Source organism: Pan troglodytes, chromosome 22, assembly GCF_028858775.2.
Source record: "Pan troglodytes isolate AG18354 chromosome 22, NHGRI_mPanTro3-v2.0_pri, whole genome shotgun sequence".
Lineage (NCBI taxonomy): Eukaryota > Metazoa > Chordata > Mammalia > Primates > Hominidae > Pan > Pan troglodytes.
This window is the reverse complement of record NC_072420.2, coordinates 35175567-35187839: the sequence shown is the minus strand read 5'-3', so window position 1 is coordinate 35187839 and position 12273 is coordinate 35175567.

Here is a 12273-nt window from a genome sequence, read left to right as displayed (position 1 = left end):
TTAAGGAGAAAACATTCAGTTTCTCACCATCAAGGATGATGTTAGCTGTAGGTTTTTGTAGATGTGCTTTATGAAGTTGAATTCCTAGTTTGCTGAGAGTTTTCATCATGAATGGGTTTGGATTTTGTCATATGCTTTTTCTTCATCAATTGATATAATCATGATTTTTTTCTTCAGCCTGTTGGTATGGTGGGTTCCATTAACTGATTCTCAAATGTTAAACCAGCCTTCCATACCTGAAATAAATCTCACTCATTTGTGATGTATAATTCTTTTTGTACATTATTGTATTTGATTTGTTAATATTTTGTTGTGAATTTTTGCATCCACATTCATGAGAGATATTAGTCTGTAGTTTTCCTTTATTGTAATGTCTGCTCTTGGTATTAGGATAATGTTAGCCTCATATAATGAATTAGGAAGTGTTTCCTCTGCTTCTATTTTCTGAAAGAGACTACAGAGAATTAATATCACTTATTTTAAAAGTGTTAGATAGAATTTACCAGGGAAACCATGTTAGCTTGGTGCTTTCTTTTTGGAAGTCTATTAATTATTGATTCAATTTATCTAATAAATATGGGCCTATTCAGATCTATTTTCCTTGTGTGAGTTTTGGTAGTTTGGGTCTTTCAAAGAATTGGTCCATTTCATCAAAGTTCTTCAAAATTGTGAGCATAATGTTGTTTTCAGTATTTTTAAATGATCATTTTGATGTTCATGTAATCAGTAGTGATGACTCTCTTTCTTATCTAATGTTGGTAATTTGTGTCTCCTGTTTTTTGTTCTTAGCCTGACTAGAAGTTTGTCAATTTTATTGATGTTTTCAAAGAACCAGCTTTTGGCTTTGTCGATTTTCTTCACTTATTTCCTATTTTTAATTAATTTTTCTTATTTCTTTTTTTTTCTATTTGCTTTAGGCTTAAGTTGTTCTTCTTCAGTTTTCCATGCTGAAAGCTGATTGTTAATTTTAGATCTTTCCTCATTTCTAACATATGCATTTAATGCTACAACTTTTCCTCTAAACACTGCTTTTGCTGCATCTCACAAATTTTGACAAGATGTATTTTTATTTTCATTTAGTTCAAAATATTTTAAAATTTACCTTGAGATTTCTTCTTTGATTCATGTGTTATTAGGTATATTGTTCAACCTCCAAGTAGTTGGGGATTTTTCCTGTTATCTTTCTGTCATTGATTTCTAGTTTTCATTCCATTGTGGTCTGAGGGCAGACATAGGATGATTTTGATTCTTCTAAATTTGCCGAGTGTATTTTATGACGCAGAATGTGGTCTATCTTGGTGAGTGTTCCATATGAGCTTGAGAAGAATGTGTATTCTGCTGTTGTTGGATGACGTTTTAGATGAATTAGATCCAGTTGATTGATGGTGCTGCTGAATTCAACTATGTTCGCACTGATTTTTAGCATGCTGTATCTGTCTGTTTCTGTTAAAGTAGTGTTGAACAGTGGATTCATCTATTTCTCCTCAAGTTCTACCAACTCTGTAATGTTTCTATTTGTTACACTTGTCTGTGGACTTATTATTTCTTATCCTTTTTAGATTAATGAAGTATTTTTCTTTGTTTCATATTTCCCCATTATTATTTATACATTCTTTCATTATTTTAGTTAAAACATTAGAGATTACAGAATGCTCCTTGAATTCTTAGAGCCTTTATTTTGCCTTCATTTTTAAAGGACATTTTCATTAGGTATAGAATTCTAGGTGGGTAGTTATTTTCTTTCAGCACTTTAAAGATGCCATTTAATTTTCTATAGTATTCAATCTTCCTTTTGGGAAATGAGATACAGTATCTATCTTATTGGTGATTCCTGTATATCTTTTTCCCCTCTGTCTGATTGTAAGATTTTCTCTTTATTTTTTGTTTTCAGCATTTTAATATGATGCACTAAGAAAGTCTGATTTTCCTTAAAGTAATTTTTCTTGAAGTTTTAAATACTTCTTTCACCCATGGCTTCATTTTTAAAATCAGTTTTTCGAAAATTCTCAGTCCCTATCTCTTCAAATATCACTTCTGCTCTGTTCATTTTCTCCTGTACTTCTCAGCCTCTAACTGCACTTCTCTTAATCCTTTTCCTTACATCTCTTATACTCTTTTTTTGTATTTTTCATTATTTTTCTCTTGTGTTTCACCCTGAATATTTTTAACTGACTTACATTTTAATTCATAAATAATTTCTTCAGCTGTGTCTAATATGTTAGTAAATCCGTCTATTGAACTGATACTTTTTATAGATTCCAGTTTTATGATGAAGCTCTATTTATTCATAAATTGACTTCGGAAGTTCATGTTTTTTTTCTGGAAAAATATATACCTTATTTAAATCTTCAAATTGTGTTCCTTGAGTAGCTTTTCATCTAGTAGCTCTTCTCTCCTTTTTCATTTTCATTTTTGCTAATTTTCGTTTTTAAAATTTTGTTTAATCTACTTTCTTTAGTTTATTTCATATGTCTCCTTTTTTTAGTTAAATTTATTTTCTATCTTTTTTTTCAAAAATTCATTTAATGCTGTCAATTTACCTCTAAGAACCACATTAGCTGCATCCCAGAAACTTTCATATATAGTATTTTCTATGGAATTTAGTATTTTATTGTTTCTAAAATGTTTTCTTCTCTAACCAATGGGTTAAGTAGACATGTACTTGGTTTTTGGTTTTCAGATATGTGAAAATTTATTGACCATAAATTTACTGCTGATTTATAACCTAACTGCATTTTGATCATAGAGCCAAGCACGTATGTAAAACTAATATTTAAAATGTTGTTGAGACTTCTTTCATGATCTAGTACATGGCCAAATGGTAAAAAAAGTTCCGTGAACACTTGTTAAAAAAATGCGTATTGTTTATTGGTTGGGTGTAGTGCTCTCTATATATATATATTTAATGAACTTTGTTAATTTCATCACTCAAATATTCTATATGCTTACTATGTTGGGGAGGGCAGATCTACCAGTTGCTGAGAGAAGTGTGTTAAATGGCTCCCTACAACTCAGTTCCCCTTAAGGGAATTGATAAGATAGATAGATATATCAATGTCTTATAAATCTGCCAGGATTGCTTTATATTTGCTGAGTCTGTATAGTTAACTACATACCCATAATTGTAATGTTTTCCTAGCAGACTGTTTCCTTTTATTAAATTGGGTGATCTTTGTATACTATTAATCACCTGAATTTTTACTTTGTCTTGTGTTAATATTGCTACCTTAGATTTCTGTGTGTTAGCCTTTGCTTAGTATTTTTTTATTACTTAATTTTCAACTTTTCAATTTGGTTTTACTTCAAATGTATATCTTGTAAGCAGCATATAATTAGATTTTATTTTGTTATTCAATGTAATCATTGTAGTCTTTTGTGTGCTTATTCTATTTAAAGATATTATGATTATTGATGTACCTGCATATATTTTTACCATGTTACATTTTGATTTTTATTTAACAACTTTTTCTCTTAAAGTATTTTTCCCTCCTATTTCTCATTGGTGTAAGAAACCATTCTATTTTCCCTTTTATTTACACAAAAGAATATATTTTGTTGCTTTGCAACTTATAGATTACTTATATCCTTTTTGTAATTATCTATAAAATTTTAGCATACTTAGTAAACTATGAATTTCCTACAAAATTTCTGTTGTTAAATATTTCTGTTTTCTTCCCGATCACATCAAGGACCCAGAAAACTTTCTTTCTGTGGACTTTCACCCATTTAACTCATCTTATTCTTTAAAAAATTCCAAATCTAATTATTATTATTTTGTTAATTTCATGGCTATTAAAATTATTAATATTGTTTATCAGTTTCAGTAATTATTATTTTACCTTTCAAAATTTTTATTTTATTTTTAATTGACTACCATTTAATACTGACTTTCACACATTCCCTTCTGTCCTCTTTTCTTATGGCTGAAGTACAACCATTAGTATTAATAGGATACATTTTAGCAAATGTGAATTGTTTTCATCTATGAAATTCTGAAAATCTCTTTAGTTTGTACTGAAACAATTGTGCATTTCTATGTAAAAACATAATCCTAATCTTTCCTTTATCTTTTATAAAAAATTCAACTTGAATTGGATCATAAATTACAGGTACATTTGGTTACAAAATGCACAGATCAACCCATCACGTAAGTATTAAGCCCAGCATCCATTAGCTATTCTTCCTGATGCTCTCTCTCCCCCTTCGCTGACAGGCCCCAGTGTGTGTTATTCCCCATCACGTGGCCATGTGTTCTCGTCATTCAGCTCCCACTTATAAATGAGATCATGCAGTGTTTGGTTTTCTGTTCCTGCATTAGTTTGCTGAGGATAACGGCTTCCAGCTCCATCGGTGTCCCTGCAAAGGACATAATCTCTTTCCTTTTTATGGCTGCATAGTATTCCATGGTGTATATGTACCACATTTTCTTTATCCAGTCTAGCATTTAGGTTGATTCCATGTCTTTACTATTATGAATCATGCTGCAATGAACATATGCATGTATCTTTAGAATACAATGATTTGTATTCCTATTACACATATAATAGGAATAGCATGTTTTGTATTCCTATTTTATATATATATAATAGAATGATATATATACCCAGTAAAGGGATTGCTGGGCCAAATGGTATTTCTGCCTCTAGATCTTTGAGAAATCGCCACACTGTCCTCCATAATGGTTGAACTAATTTATATTCCCACCAATAGGGTAAAAGCATTCATTTTTATCTGCAATCTCACCAGCATCTGTTGTTTCTTGACTTTTTAATAATAGCCATTCTGATGGGAGTGAGATGGTAGCTGATTGTGGTTTTCATTTGCATTTCTCTAATGATCGGTGATGTTGAGCTTTTTTTCATTTGTTTGTTGGCTGCATGAATGTCTTCTTTTGAGAAGTGTCTGTTTATGTCGTTTCCCCACTTTTTAATGTTACAAAATGCTCCTTTAGCTCAGTGACGTTCATTATTAGCCACCTTCTGAAGCCTACTTCTGTCATTTCAGCCATCTCAGCCTCAGCCTAGTTCCATGCCCTTGCTGGAAAGGTGTTGCAGTCATTTGGAGGAGAAGAGGCACTCTGGCTTTTTGAGTTTTCAGCGTTTTTGTATTGATTCTGATCTTTGTGGGCTTATCAACCTTTGATTTTCGAGGTTGCTCACCTTTGAATGGGGTTTTCCTGGTTGATGTTGTCGGTGGTGCTTTCTGTTTGTTTGTTTGTTTGTTTGTTTTTCTTTTATCAGTCAGGTCACTCTTCCATAGGGCTGCTGTGGTTTGTTCAGGGTCTGCTCCAGACCCTAGTGGCCTTGGTTTTTCCCATACCCGGAGGTATCACCAGTGAAGTCTGCAAAACAGCAAGATGGCAGCCTGCTCGTTTTTCTCCATCCCAGGAATGTACTGACATGTTGCCTGCCTGATCGCTCCTGTGGGAGGTCTCTGGAGACCCCTGTTGGGAGGTCTCACCCAGTCAGGAGGAATGGGATCAGGGGCCCACTTAAAGAAGCAGTCTGGCTGCTTTTTGTTAGAGCAGGTGTAGCGGGTGTGCTGCATTGAGGGGACCCTTCCTCCAGACCGCCTGAACTCTCCAGAGCCAGCAGTCTGGAAAGACTGAGTCCACTGAACTGCAGCGACGTCGGCCACCCCTTCTCATGGGGGTCTCCGTCCCAGGAGAGAGCAGAGTATTTTCCATATAACCCTGGCTGGAGCTGCTGAAATTCCCACAGGGAGGCCCCACCCAGTGAGGAGGATTGGATCGGGGTCCCACTTAAAGAAGCAGTCTGGCCACGATCTGGCACAGCACCTGTGCTACACGTTGTGGGAGACTCCTCCTTGTCCAGACTGTCTGGACTCCCCGGAGCTGGCAGGCTAGAATGGCTGAGTCAACTGAACCGCAGAGCTGGTGGCTGCCTCTACCCACGAGAGCTCAGTCCATCTCAGGCTGACTCCAGGCTGTCACCACTGGCTGGCAGAAATTACAGTGGGCCTTAACTTGTGAGGTGCTGTGTAAACGGGGCCTGCAAAGCAATGCTGGTTGGCTCCCTGGGTTCAGCCCCCTTCCTGGGGGAATAGATGAATGGATCTCCTGCCTTGCTGGGATTCCTTGGGCTGGAGTATGTAAAATTCCTGGGTCTTTGTGTGTGCCTGAGTGGCCGCTCTGCCACGACTCTGCACAGCCCTGTGTGTCGGACCCAAGGCCCCGGTGGCATGGGCTCATGAAGGGATCTCCCGATCTGCGGGTTGCAAAGATCCATGGGAGAAGCATGGTTTTCCGGGTGGTGTCGCACACTCACTCACCTCTTCCCTTTGCTGGGGTTGGGGCTTCCTTTGGCTCCGTGCCGCTCTCGGGTGGACCATTTTCCCAGCCTGCTTTTCTTCATTCTCCATAGGTCTAGTTGTCTGACTAGTCCGAGTGGGGCCGAGAATCTGGATATTTTAGTTGAAGGTGCTGAATTCACTGGCTGTTTTCATTCCTCTCCATGAGAGCCGCGGACTGCAGCTGCAGCTAATCGGCCATCTTGGCCCCTCAACCTTATTTTTCTAAAACCTTGGTCCCTAGGCAGCAGTGAGGCACTGTCTTTCTTTCGGGGCCCCACCCTAGTTCCTGACTTTAAGCAAGTACTTGGTTCCTGTCTGCCATCTTGGGTGGGGCGTCTTGGGTTTGCCCAGCAGAGGCCAAACTCCCTGCTGATTTTAGACAAAGAGCCCAGTAGGTCAGAGGCTTCTGGCAGTGTCTCTTCTGCTTCTGTTGAGCCAGACATCTCTTTTTAGCTTTCTATTTTTATACCTACCTGTCATGGCTTTGTGTTCAGAGCTGAGAGATCGATCAAAGCATGAACTCATTGAGCTGTCTTGCCCAGAATGTTCTTCCCTATCTTTCTTATTTTCAATTCACTGCCTTGTTGCAGAGGGATTTAAAGAAGCTGTTTTACTTCATCACACTGACACTGAGTCAAACAGAGCGGGCATTCTTCTCATCTGAGTGACAAATGAGAAAAACAAGAAATAAAGAGCTAAAAGTACCTCAGCTCAGGTTTAGTGGTTGGAAGGCTAGCTGCAGAGCCTGAGTCCCATGCAGGGGTGCAGACCCCCATCTCAGTTTAGTCTTTGGGCCACTCTTGCTGCCAAGAGAAATGGGACACAGCAATCATGGCATTTGTCAAAGATAATTCCCTTGCCTAGTTACCCATTGCTTATGATTCTTTGGGCATCTTGTGACTTCTAGAAGGACAAATCAGAGGAGAAAAGATCTGATCTTCTTTCGTGGCAACAGATTTTAATTTAGATACTGTCATTCACACTTATTCCTCCTGCTTACCTTCCTAGTCCAAATTTCCAGGCCCCCAACATTCCACTGAATTCAATTAGACTGATGAAATGTTCACTTAGCTCTGTTGTGCTCAGGCACCCCCAGGTGGTACAAGGTGGTTTACAATTAGTCCAGGAAGTGGGGGATCCCCAAAATCATGGATAGATGAGTCACCAGTTATCCACATGAGAAATACCTGTGAACCCCTTTTTACGTACCAGGCAACTTTCTGGTCACAGTAGAGAGCTGAAAGGCCAATCATTTGATAGAATTTGTTCCTTGGGAGCTTATAGCATAGAAGAGCTGATGTGGTCATCAACGGCCAATATGTGAGGTGGAAAATGAAGTAGAAAATTGACCACCCAAAGAAAGATGGAAGAGGATCTGACTGGGTCAGGAAATCAGCCTGGAAACTTGTCAGATTCCTAGATAAAGTTGATCCAGGCTGAGCTTTGGTGGGGGCTTCAAGGATGAAAAAAGAGGAATAGTTCTAAGAGCAATGTGGGTCCCAAGGTGGTGGTCAGAGGGGCCACCCTGCTGCTGTTGGAGCCTATACATCTGTCCCAGCAGGCAGAGATCACCTCTGCCAGGAAGTCTTTGGAGATGTGGGTGGGGGATGTGTTGGTGAGAGGAGGGGTGTTAGGCATTTTAGCTCTGCCCTGTATGGTGGGCAATTTTGGACATACATTTGATTGATGCCTTATACCCTGTCCGTATAGGGACTCAGTAAATACTGAATTGAACTGACTAGACACCAAAGGCTTATTGAGAAAAAAATTAAGGAAAGAGGTCTAAGTTCAGATTAGACCATTACTTAGAATAAGAATTCAATTTGAAAATCATGGTTGTCATCAAAATATCTTATACTTAAGCATTTTTTTTTGAAATTTGCTTTTCTAAAGATTTTGTTTGAATGTGTTTCCTCTCATCCTTCTCTGAGTCATGCTGGATACTCCCTCTGCTATATCCATTTATTCATTTAATGCCCATAGAGGACCATGCCAACCCACATCCATCCAGACTTCCAGGCCTAAGGTTCTGGTTGAAATGACACAGAAACCATGGCAATGGCTATGGACAGTCCTGTTTCTAGAAAGTGACTTTCACACACATTCCCACAAAGGCTGCCTGTGCTTGTTTTAAATTCAGGGTTACCAATATCCTTCCATTTCAGGGACTTCAACCACAAGAGTTCTTCTATGTTATCAGGAATTGGAGGTACACCAAAATAATATCAAATATGCAAGGAACTAAAGAGATGCTAATCTCATTCCTGCATCTCCTGGTTCTCTGGCTGGGTAAAACACCCAGCATATTGTTACCTTTGCGATTAAAAAATCCACAGCATTTAAAAGGATTATACCTATGTCTTCGTAAACTAGGCTGACTGAGGTTTAAAAAAAAAAACATAAAGGCAATGTTTATCTTTAAATATCAAACATTGTGCGAGTAGATTTAGTGTTCTTTCCTACCCGTGAATAACATTCCAGACTGTAATTAATTTATCCATGTTCCTATCAACACAACATTATTCTAGGACAAAAAGGGGGTGGAGAGTGACAGAGGGGGTAGGAACACTGTTATTTCTTTTGGAAAAGCTTTCTTAATTGGATTTGTGCTCTTTTCATAACAATTTGAAGGTTGTGGTTATTTGTCAACTTCAAGGGCAGCTGTAATGCCCAAACTGTGGGTCTACAGCCAACTGTGTCTCATCTTCCCTGGGTGACTTGAGGGTGTTGTGAATTAGTGCCAATGACCCCAAGACCTGGGCAGAGGCAGCCTAAATGACCACATTAATGGACAGTCTTGCCATCCACCAGTCAGGCAGCATTCAGTGGCATTTTTTGGGCACAGTACACAGTAGACCCATGAAATTGATGCTACACAGTTGAGTTTGTCTAATGGAGAAAACAGCCCTTCCCCTAAATCAGGGGTTCCTAATGTGGCAGCCACGAATTGCCTAGCATATCAGGGGTCTAGAGAGCTCTTGAATTGTAGAACAAATGTTGCACATGTGTGCATTGGGGTAGGTGGGGGCAGGATGGTGGAGGAGAGCCATAAGTTTTTCTCAAATTCCCAAGAAGAATCTGAAAAAAATTAATAACCATTGCTCTAAAATGATAAACAGAACATACATGTCTGACACAGCCAAAAAGCACTTGCAACACAACAAATTAGCAAGGTCAAAGCAATTCAGTGAGGAAAGGAGTTCTCACGTATGCCAAGGGAAGAAACAGCCAGGTAAGGGGCTTTGCGGAAAGTAGGTCCTGGAACAGAGTAACAAACCCTACACCTACAGAACCAGGCAAGCCGTTCAGCACAGGAGCCTGCTGAGTGTCCTTGTGGAGGAGAATGTGGAGTAGCGGGGCCTGTGGTAAACTCTGGTTTGCATTTTGTGTAGGAAACTGACAGCATCAGCATCAGTTTCTGCCAGTTGGCTACTCTGCCGCAAGTGGGCATGATGTTTCTAGATCCCCTGAATTTTGTTGAAGATGAGAGCTCTCAATTTTTAAATCTTAAAAGTGAATTCAAAATTAAACAAATAGACCCTATGCCTAGAGGCTCAGAGCTGGTCAGGGTGCCCATTGTCATACCTTTGCTGGGGATCTGAGGTTTGAAAAAGTCCTGGGTCCCATTCGGTGGCAGGCATCAGCCTGTGCTGGGTAAAGCTGGAAACAGAGGCTAGACCCGTGAAGAAGTGTCTAGAAGGGGGAAAGGTGAGTCATGTACAGCGAATGGCGGCACCTTGGCTGCTGGTCTAGAAGCTCTGCTAGAGGGGCAAGTAGTGGGGAATGAAGTCGGTGAGCTGGAACATCCTGCAGGGCTCCAAACAGGTTGTGGCTGGTTTCTTTTTGGAACCAGAGCAATCCTCTAGGAAGTCTTAGGAGAATGCCAGGAGGCCACACACAGCGCTTGGGAGGGATGCTTCTCATGTATAGCACTTATTCCCAGGCAAAGAGAGTCCTGGGAGGAAACTGACACAGGCTACCTGTGACCAAGCAAATCAGACAGGGAAATGTTGGTCAAAGAAGGAGGACAGAAGAGACTGGGGAGCAACAAATGGCTCTCAGAAGACATGAATGTGTTAAGCCACCCACGTGGGATGGGGATCAACCTGTGGACAGCACCGGAGGTGGGGGGGTGTTGACACACCAGATGGCTGGGTGGGGTCTCTTTCAGCATTCTGTTCCCCATCACCTGTCACTGGCAGGGGCAGGATAGGGACTTCAGGACCCCTGGTCCCCTTAGACTTTCTCATGGGGGGGAAATAGTATGCTTTTAGCATACAGCAACACTCCGTTTGTGCTCTGCTGCTGCTAAAGAAAGATTGTTTGCCTTTAGGGGTGTGTCTTGCTGAAGATCCAGAAGCCCCCGGGCAATGAGAGTTGTCCCTGAGGATAGTAGAAACCACAGGGTAAAGGAGTGAAAAAGCAACAATGGGCAGGGCACAATGGCTCATGCCTGTAATCCCAACACTTTGGGAGGCCAAGGCAGGAGGATCACTAGAGGCCAGAAGTTCAAGACCAGCCTGAGACTCCCATCCCTACAAAAAGACTTTTTAAATTAGCCAAGGCATGGTGGTGCACAACTGTAGTTCCAGCTACTCACGAGGCTGAGCCGGGAGAATGTCTTGAGCCAGGAGTTCGAGGTTGCAATGAGCAATGATCGCACCACTGCACTCCAGCCTGGGCAGCGGAGTTAGACCTTGTCTAAGAAAAAAAAAAAGGCAACAAAAGAGGGGCCAAAGGGCAAGGAATGCCCCCAGGCTAACACAGGGGCATCTGGACACCAACTGAAGGGCAGCCAGAGGGAAGAGTGAAGAACCATCCACATGACCCTGCATCCTAGATGGGTTACACTGCAGATCTGTCCTTTCTGGTAACAGGCTGAGCCTTTCTTCCTCCACTATCCTGTGAGCAGAGTTAGGAACAAAAGCAGGACATTCAACTTTCAAGTTAAGACTTGAGGTTTTCCTAAGAAAGGATGAGAAGTGGCTGGAGCTTTGGCTTTGATGTCACATGCACTGAGGTGGGAGCTCATGGAAAATGAAGATAAACCCACTGAGAGGGGCAGGGAGCCATGCTCACCACCCATCTAGCAAAAGGACCAAGAAAAAAAAGAGGAAGGAAGAAAGAGAAATAGAGAAAGAAGTGACCCAAGGACTATATGGGCTATGATTCTGTTATCATCATTATTTCAAGATCAATCATACCTATAAAATGGAGAGAGGCAAGAATGAAAGAGTGAAGAGAGAAGGAAGAAGAAGAAAACAGGAAAAAAAAAGAGGAAACCATTTCAAGTGCATCAAGGATAACAAAATACACTCTTTCTCATCTGTAATCATGTCTTATCATTTCAATTAGAAAATAACAACCACAGCATCATCATAATAAAATAATTCATCATATGTGGGATAGAGAGGAAGAGGAGACATAAGAACAGCATCACTTACATAAGCCTTTAGTTTCTGACAGTGCTTCCATTTATACTGTCTTCACCATAACCAGCTGACAGATGGGTAGGCATTGTTCCACACTCTGACGGGAATAATGCTCCCTCCAGCTGATCTGGGCTGCTCCACACATGTTTACCTGGTCTATGAATTGTTATTAAAGGGTTACACATCAATGTTTGGTGGGACAAACATTTTGCTTCAATCCATTATCCATTTGGAGAGGTAGGCAGGAGGATCCTGCATATGTACAGCATGACCTTGAGGAGAAGAATCCAGGGAATTTTCAGATAAAGTTTATGTAATTTTCCTTAAATATTAAAGTACATAGAGTTCGATATGGTTTGGCTGTGTCCTCACCCAAATCTCATCTTGAATTGTAATCCAAATTGTGATCCCCCCATGTTGCAGGAGGGACTTTGTGGGAAGTGATTGGATCATGGAGGCAGTTCTTCCATGCTGTTTTCATGATAATGAGTGAGTTCTCACGAGATCTGATGGTTTTATACGGGGCTTT